This window comes from Triticum aestivum, chromosome 5A (assembly GCF_018294505.1).
Source record: "Triticum aestivum cultivar Chinese Spring chromosome 5A, IWGSC CS RefSeq v2.1, whole genome shotgun sequence".
NCBI classification, from domain to species: Eukaryota; Viridiplantae; Streptophyta; class Magnoliopsida; order Poales; family Poaceae; genus Triticum; species Triticum aestivum.
This window is the reverse complement of record NC_057806.1, coordinates 553,508,368-553,517,570: the sequence shown is the minus strand read 5'-3', so window position 1 is coordinate 553,517,570 and position 9,203 is coordinate 553,508,368. Positions and strand designations below refer to the sequence as shown.

General features: G+C 43.9%; 1 long non-coding RNA gene across 1 annotated transcript; it reads left to right on the top strand.

The window, feature by feature from the left end:
• LOC123104726 (uncharacterized) lies at positions 1–3,820 on the top strand. The gene is made up of 4 exons (XR_006450495.1): positions 1–1,652; positions 2,050–2,166; positions 2,855–2,987; positions 3,669–3,820. It is a non-coding gene; the product is annotated as an uncharacterized lncRNA (long non-coding RNA).
• The last annotated feature ends 5,383 nt before the right edge of the window (positions 3,821–9,203 follow it).

Sequence of the window (9,203 nt, the reverse complement as noted above, 5' to 3'; positions counted from 1 at the left end):
CGCTGCTTACTTGTGGTGTTAGTTAGTTTGTCTGAACTGAATCTGCCGATGCATTATCTGAACCCACTTTCATGTCTCTCTACACATGGTCATACAATAATTCCCTTGGTTGAATTCTGATTAAACAATTGCCTACTCTGTTTGGTTTGATTGGGATACCCTCATGGATAAAAGGTAGTATTTTATTGATTGGAGCACTCTGTTTGTAAAATGACACTCTCTTGTGTTCCTACTCCACAGCTGTATTCCAACACCCCTTCAGACTTTGATTTCAAGCTTGAAAGGTGAGCTTACTGCCATGGTTTATTTCTCTTCCTTACTAATGTTTAGTCCATATCAAATTGTTCAGTTCTAAACTTCACTTTCTATAGTCTAGCACAAGAATTCGGCTCCCTGTGTGAATTCGTGGAGCATCTTGCTGCCAACGTTGACATTGTCTTCCCAGTGATACATGGGAAATTTGGTGAAGATGGTGGTATTCAGGTTCGGAGTTACCAACGAATATTAAATATGCTTTACATGCAAGAGAAAATTATGCTGGTGCCATAGTTCATGCTTGCAGGTATTAGTGCGCTTGATTTGGCACGGAACTGGCATGTAATGCTGACTGTGTCTTGGTTCTTTTATAAGAATCCCACATTGCTGCTGCTTTCTGTTGATGATGAGACGCTAACACCTACCAAATGGCTGGGCTCCGGTCATGCCAGGGTGCAGCCGCCGGGAAGATAAAGTAGGTCTGCAGCCCGTCTCCGCCTCTCACCGCGCCCTTACTGCCTCCATGGCCAAGTGCACGTTTTTTTCTCTATCCCTCCATGGCGCTCGTTACCGGCGGGATACATTTGACACTATCTCAAATCCAGTTTATTTGACATGTGTTTGAAATGTATATTTAGCATAAAGATAATACTGCATTTCCTTAGGGACCTTAGTTTTGGCTCTGTTCTTGCTCATATTATAAGTAAAATATTAATACTTTGTGTCTCCAGCCAGTTCTTGATCAAAGGAAGATGCATTAACAATTCGTGTCTCCAACCGGTTTAGATCATAGGAAACTATGGCATAATGCACTGCTGAATTTTCTTGTTAGTGCTCACTGACAATATTTGTTCTCACGTACGGTAATGCCTTTCGGTTAAACTAGGAATTATAGTTCATTATTGAAAGGTTTCATCTGCATATTTTTTTGCTTCATTCATTTTCTGTCTATTTATTTTGCATAGAAAACCATCTTTGGTATGCTTTAATAGGGCTTATTTAATACAGTAAAAGCAAAATTGGAAGTAATAGCAAACCAACCATGAAAAGTTTGAGAGACCATGCAAACCACAAGAAATGATGTGCTCCTGTTATTTTGCCATGATCTTGTGGCCCAATTCCAAGGCTCTATCAACTAATGTTAGCTACTTGCTTCTTTGGATGCCTTAATTAGAGCCAGCGAGGAAGATGGGGAAGACAGAGCCAGCAAGGAAGATGGCTCGGCCCTGCCGCTGATGCCCACCGGCCACTTCCGTCAGGCTCCGTCGTGGGAGGGGGCGCACCATTTTTGGGTGTTCCTTCCTACAGCTATCTTGACCATTTGCTTTGGAAGGAGTAATTCAACTCAGGAAGAACAAATAATTTGAGACTTTTTGTCTTTCCTACGATCTGTTCAGGTTGATCATTCTTTTTTATCCTGTCATTTTTTTATTTGCTTTCGCAGTGTATTTGGGTTATTTCTTTTTTCTGGAGCTTGGGCATATTGGTTGTCTTGTTGGCTCTTTTTACCAGCAGTCTTTCCTTTTCAGTTTATGGGAGCGATTACTAGCTTACATATATAGTTTAGTTATTAAGTTTCTATGTAAGTTCAACCTCAGAGTACAGATTTTGTATCTATTGCTTATTTAGTCACTTGAGATCTATTTTCTCTGGTTCATATAGTATGTTAGCATTTCACTCGGAAACTGTATGCTTACTTCAAAATTGGAATGTGACTTTTGCTTTCTGATAGATTCAGTTATGGCATGGTTGCCTACTACTCAAAATGATTTTATAGCGTGTCATAAATTTCAGGAACTGTATCACAACAGATCATTGGCATTGTAGCTTCAGTGGACATGTATGCTGAATATCCCCTCACTGGACAATATTGGATTTTAGTGTATACAAGCCCTCCTCTCAGCTGCTTAGGTAGTTCTTCTTTCTCATTATCAATAAATAAGTTGGTTATAAAATATGCTTGAAGATTGCAACACAGAGAGATTACTTGGCAGACTAAAATAATTGGGAGCTTTTGATTGGACCCTTCAAGCAATAGTGTTGTTAATATGTTAATTATTAGATTATGTTACTAGAATAATTATTGGAGACACACACATGCACACACACACACAAACACAATTATGTCCATTCATGTATTATATCCTCGTATGCAAACTACTTTTCCCCCTTATACACAGGGATTTATGTTCTATGCTGGATGCATATTTTTGCACCCCTTTTGAAATTATTATGGTGCATATGTGATATACCTAGCTTGTACTCATTCCAACCGAAGGGGTGTGTCTTTAATTTTCCTTTTAAGAAGAAACCTTCTGCAGTGATATGTCTCTATATTGGAAAATGATTATGATAGAAATACCAGGAAACTAATTGGAACTCATAAAGCTCATGAGCATCACGGAGCCAACAGTGTGATAAATTTTATTTTATGTCTGCAACTTTTGGTATCACACAGCAAGGATGAACCCCCTACATTTTTTACACCTTTAACTATATTATTTGTTGTGCTATTGTGGATGTACCTACCAGATATTTGAATAAAATTTAGCCATTCAATATACATACCAGGAAATTTAGACGCTCTTGTTCGTTACAGGCATAAACACCTTATTGCAAATGTTCTTCGTGTCTCGCCTCCCCATCGTGATGGGTGGCTCCTACAGCTTCGCCATGCCAACCATCTCCATCATCTTGGCTGGACGCTACGACATGTGGGAGATCCTCACGAGGTACTTACTACCCAGCAGAATTGACTTCTTACCACATAAGAGTTGTTGTACGCAAGCTAAGAAATTTGTGTTGCTGCAATAGATAAAACTGGTTCTTTACTAATTAACCATTGTTTGTTTGATGTTTTATTTGTGAAATTTGATTACTACTATTTTGATCTCGAGAAGAACATGGCAGCACCTGCAGATTAAACAACCAGTATATCTCTACTTATTAGCTTCATGATGTGTCTATTTCTTTCGCTGTCATTGCAGAAACTTTTTTATTGTGTATACTGCAATGTTGAGCTTTCAATTCTTTTACCCAGTTTAACACATATTGAAGGGTGGGAGGATATACCGGTGCAATGGATGAACCAAGACTACCAAGAGGTCAACTGCGTGAGTATATGCCAACTTGAGTACATATGGCATGAGACTGACGCCGATTAGTTCCTCCCTGAATGCTTGACTGCCAGGTTTTCTTTCATCAGAAATTGTTGTGCACTGATAATTTTGTTAGTTCTCACCCTCCCTATTCAAACAAAATTCAAGCATATTACATGATGTATGTATATAAGAAGCTTAGTCGTGTGTCAGGCTTTGCAAATAAAACTTAGAGCTCAAGTAGTTCAGAATCATACTGAATATCGCTTATCATGTATCTATAATAACAAGCATAACTGACTATGATTTTTTTAGGATATTATTTGCAGATTTTAGGAAAGGAAACCTGACAGAGTTTCAGGGAAGTGGAGTGAGTTCCCTATTTACATTTAAATTGTACTCCCTTCCTTCTTGAAAAGAAGGCATATCAGTTTTGGTCAAAGTCAAACAATGTATTGGTTTGCTCTTTTGCTACATGTTCTTAAATTATTGCATGATGCATCTCTAGGCGGTGAGACCAGAAGCTGGGTGATCAAAGCAACTACATGATGCATCTCTGTCTATGTAGCTGTTTACCATAAGCTGGGTGATCAAAGCAATCTACATGACGCATCTCTGTCTATGTAGCTGTTTACCATAAGCTGGGTGATCAAAGCAATCTACATGATGCATCTCTGTCTATGTAGATGTTTTACCATAAGCTGGGTGATCAAAGCAATCTACATGATGCATCTCTGTCTATGTAGCTGTTTACCATAAGCTGGGTGATTAAAACAATCTACATGATGCATCTCTGTCTATGTAGCTTTACTTAGCATAAACTGATCTTAATGACTTTGTTTAAACCTATGAGCCTACCATCTACGTAGCTTCATACCATCTATATAATGTGTCCCTTCCTATCTACTTCCATTGTGTATCACATTGTAACGAAACATTTATGTACCAGCAGTAAAGATTTGGGTGTCTGAATATTCTCACAATTCTTGGCTCCCTCTCGGCCTTTGCGCCATTGGCGCAACGAGTCATCTAGTATATAGAAAGCATCCATCCACCTATCGGCAAAAATATACTTTCCACAATTAATTAAAACTTGCAAGTGGATGGCCAACTTGAAATATATACGCAGCTAATACTACATGACAACTCTTTGCGCAATGCAAGAGAAGTGACCCAAGGGATGCGACAATAGGTGCGTCCCGTGCCTAATAAAACATCGCTCTGGATGCTAACGACGTGGAATGATGATTTTCTAATCAGTAAATCACCAAGAGTGGTTGTGGCGGCCGGCAGTTACGTTGTCAAATACTCCATTCATGGTCTTACCATGCTACTCCCTCAGTTGCTAAATATTTGTCTTTCTATAGATTTTAACAAGTAACTACATACGAAACAAAATAAGTGAATCTACACTCTAATACATATGTGTGTGTGTGTGTGGGGTAGTAAATATTTAGGAACGGAGGGAGTAGATTAGATGGGACTTTGATCCGTTCCAACTTAATTTTTGTCACGATTGGACTGCTACATCCATCTTTACTTCGTGTTATAACCGTGCCGCCAGCTGCCCCTCCCCGCTCCTCCCCCGCTTCGCTGCCGCCGGAGGGGACACCGCCGAAGCCCGCGTGGTCCCCAAGGAAGGTGGCGGTGGGGCGTCCTCGTCGTTCTCGCGCAGATCTCGCGGCGGCCGGTGGCGATTTCGCGGCAGCCGGTGGTCGGCGCCAGTTGCCCCTGGGGCGGCGTCCCTCACAGCGGCGGGGCTGCCCCTGAAAGGCGCTTGGTGGTGGCCACGTGGTAGCGCGCGGGTGTGCCGGATCTGGGCTTCCGATATGCGCCCTCGTCGTGGCAGCGCTTGCCATTGCCCTCGGCCATGGGGCGTGGTCCGGGACGGGCCGAGCGCCGGTGGTGCTGGCCAGGATGCACACTGGCAGCGCTCTACTTCATCTCACGTCGTCTCGCTGGCCAATGGTGGTGGTCATCTTCTTCGTCAGAGATGGCCGGCCAAAGGCTTGGTGATCGGATCTCGAGATCCATCATCCAGTCCTGGCTGCGAGTTGGGAAGACATGGTTCCCGATGAAAACCGAGCCGTTGGCAGGCGATGGCGGCGTTCTACGCCGTTACCTTGATGGAGGCATCGTGTGTAACTCCTGTCGACCCACTTGTTCTGCTCTGGGGAAACCCTAGGATCTGATGTTTCAGATTGGACGATGGCGGCACTGCGGTGTCGTTTCTCTCTTGGGAGCATCGTTTGTGGAGCAGCGCTGGAAGTCAGAGGCAGTAGGTGGAGCGGGTTCGTCTTGCACGGAGCTTCGGTGGAGATGTTAAGTCATGCCTGACCGACAGGTGCTACGCATTGTCATGCCTGGTCGGCAGGTGCTACGCACGACAGATCTTTCAAAGACTTCAAACTGTGTCGGTTGGTGGTACTTGGCAGCATGGTGCTGAGGCGTATCAGTGGCGACCGCGACGTGCACGGCTGTTTGCGCGCAGGGAGGAGGTGCCGTTGGGCGCCATGATGGCGTCGATGATAGCTAGACCGAGCAAGGTTGATGCATCAGTACAGTTCTGAAGATGGAGCGGTGACAGTTGGCGGCGGTGGCCTCTGAGAGCACGCCAAACCGGCGAGACCCATGCCCGCCAGGCGTCCTGGATGGGTCCTCGGGTATTAGATGTTAGGTTTGGTTGCGATGTCTGTTTGGTATTAGGCCCAGGCGTCCTGGATGGGTCCTCAGGTATTAGATGTTAGGTTTGGTTGCGATGTTAGGTTTGGTTGCGATGTTAGGCCCTTCATCAACTGGATAGATGCAGCCACAGTTTGTTGCTTAGACGGCGGCTTTAGTCTTACTGTGGTATTACTTTGTAAGGTCTTGTAAAATAATTAATAAAATGACTGTATGCATCGCCTAGATGCAGAGGCCGGGGATCATTCTCCTTTTCTAAAAAAACGATTAGACTGCTACATGCCTTCAGAGTGGAGCTGTATTAGCACATAGCGATTGATGCTAAGATGCTGGTGATTAGTATTGCATTCCTCCAGAAGCAGGAAATGATCCTCTCTGGCCATTCTGGCCATTCGCATGAGATTTTGAATGATTTCTTTATGAATGGATCCAACTTAATTCCTCCAGAAGCAAAAGTGTTTGATGATTTCTTTATGAACGGGTCCGCTCTTGCCATTCGCATAAGACTTTGAATACACACCCTCTATGTCGCAAGCTGTCGCAGAGCTAGTGAAGCACGACGTTAACTTAGGGTGTGTTCTGATCTCCTCCAGCTTTTAACTTTATCAACTTCAGAAAAGTTTTTGAGCCGAACGCTTTTACACTAAGAGCGTGTTCTGATCTTCTCCAGCTTCTAACTTCACTAACTTCAGAAATTGTTTTGAGCCGAACGTTTTTACACTAAGAAGCTAGCTTCTTGAAGCCGAGCGAAACCACAGTGCAAACACCTGGAGCTCCATCGGCCCAGCTCCACCGATTAGAAAATCAGAAGTTCACCCCTATTTACAAGGAGTTGCCACCGGCAAACAAAACGGTTTGCTGCCTCGCCTCGAAATAGCGCTACAGTAGCGATCCCAACGAAGCTATAACCCTCTCTCCCCTTGTATCGGTGCACTGCGCCCGAGTTGGGCTGCCATCAGCCGGCCCAATCTATGCCAAACAGGCCCCAACCCTCCCAGCCGGGCTGCAGTAATATGAGAAGCTGGAAGCAGAACGGTTCCAGATCGCCAGGTGAAGCAAGAAGTCACGCAAAGAAGCTGGATATATGAAGTTTTGTGAAGTTATAGAAGATCAGAACACGCCCTAAAAGCCTTCTGGAGATACACGCACGTACAACCAGCTAGCAAGAGCTCAATGGATTCTGGCGTACGTGTGTAGCCGGCGATACTTGCGATCGAAACTGTAGATAGAGGAAACTACTTTTTCGGTGCGCCGACCTGCACCTTTTCGTTTATTTGCTCAGTATATATAGGGATACAGCCACCCCGTCCAACATGTCGCCGAGTCGGCGACCAACACGACAGAGACCCGGACTCGTACAAGCACTTGTCCGATTTACTTATGTGAACACTAAAACGATTAGTACTAAGACTCTTTTGGACTATTACGTGACCATATCTAATACTACAACTAGATTAACTCTTACATTCACCTTCTTAATCTGGTTGCTTTGTCTTTATCACTTGTACTCCCACTTTCTTCCTCATCTCAATGAACTTCTGTCGACCGAGGGACTTCGTGAGAATGTCGGCAAGCTGGTCCTACGTGTTCACGTGCTGAACTTCGATCATCCCTTCCTCAATGCACTTCCGGATATGGTGGAACCGGGTATCTATGTGCTTGCTCCTCTCGTGATGAACCGGATTTTTGCATAGTGAGATTGCAGCTTGATTGTCGATCTTCAACGACACCTTCTGCACCTCCCGCTTTGCAAGATCAGCTAGGAGTCTTCTCAGCCACACTGCTTGACAAGCCGTCGTGCTTGCCGTTATGTATTCTGTCTCGCATGAAGACAGTGCAACCACCTTTTGCTTCTGAGAATTCGAGCTGAAAGGATTTGGGCCAAGGTAGAATACCATGCCCGTTGTGCTTTTCCGGTCATCCGCATCACCTGCCATGTTGCTATCTGAGTATCCACGAAGGATCAATCCTTCCTTTCCCTACGTGCAACCAAGATTAATAGTGTCTTTCACATAGCGCAAGATTTGCTTGACCGCGCTCATGTGTTCGGTTGCCGGCTTCTCCATGAAATGACTCACAACCCCGACTGAATAAGCCAAGTTAGGTCGGGTATGCACCAAATATCTTAGGCTGCCCACAACGCTTCGATACATTTGAAGGAAATATGCCCTAGAGGCAATAATAAAGTTATTATTTATTTCCTTATATATCATGATAAAAGCTTATTATTCATGCTAGAATTGTATTAACCGGAAACATAATACATGTGTGAATACATAGACAAACGGAGTGTCACTAGTATGCCTCTACTAGACTAGCTTGTTAATCAAAGATGGTTATGTTTCCTAACCATGAACAAAGAGTTGTCATTTGACTAACAGGATCACATCATTAGATGAATGATCTGATTGACATGACCCATTCCATTAGCTTAGCACCCGATCGTTTAGTATGTTGCTATTGCTTTCTTCATGACTTATACATGTTCCTATGACTATGAGATTATGTAACTCCCGTTTGCGAGAGGAACACTTTGTGTGCTACCAAACGTCACAACGTAACTGGGTGATTATAAAGGAGCTCTACAGGTGTCTCCAAAGGTACATGTTGGGTTGGCGTATTTCGAGATTAGGATTTGTCACTCCGATTGTCGGAGAGGTATCTCTGGGCCCTCTTGGTAATGCACATCACATAAGCCTTGCAAGCATTGCAACTAATGAGTTAGTTGTGAGATGATGTATTACGGAACGAGTAAAGAGACTTGCCGGTAACGAGATTGAACTAGGTATTGAGATACCGACGATCGAATCTCGGGCAAGTAACATACCGATGACAAAGGGAACAACGTATGTTGTTATGCGGTCTAACCGATAAAGATCTTCGTAGAATATGTAGGAGCCAATATGAGCATCCAGGTTCCGCTATTGGTTATTGACCGGAGACGTGTCTTGGTCATGTCTACATTGTTCTCGAACCCGTAGGGTCCGCACGCTTAAGGTTTCGATGACAGTTATATTATGAGTTTATGAGTTTTGATGTACCAAAGTTAGTTCGGAGTCCCGGATGTGATCACGGACATGATGAGGGGTCTCGAAATGGTCGAGACATAAAGATTGATATATTGGACGGCTATATTCGGACACCGGAAGTGTTCCGTGTGATTTCGGA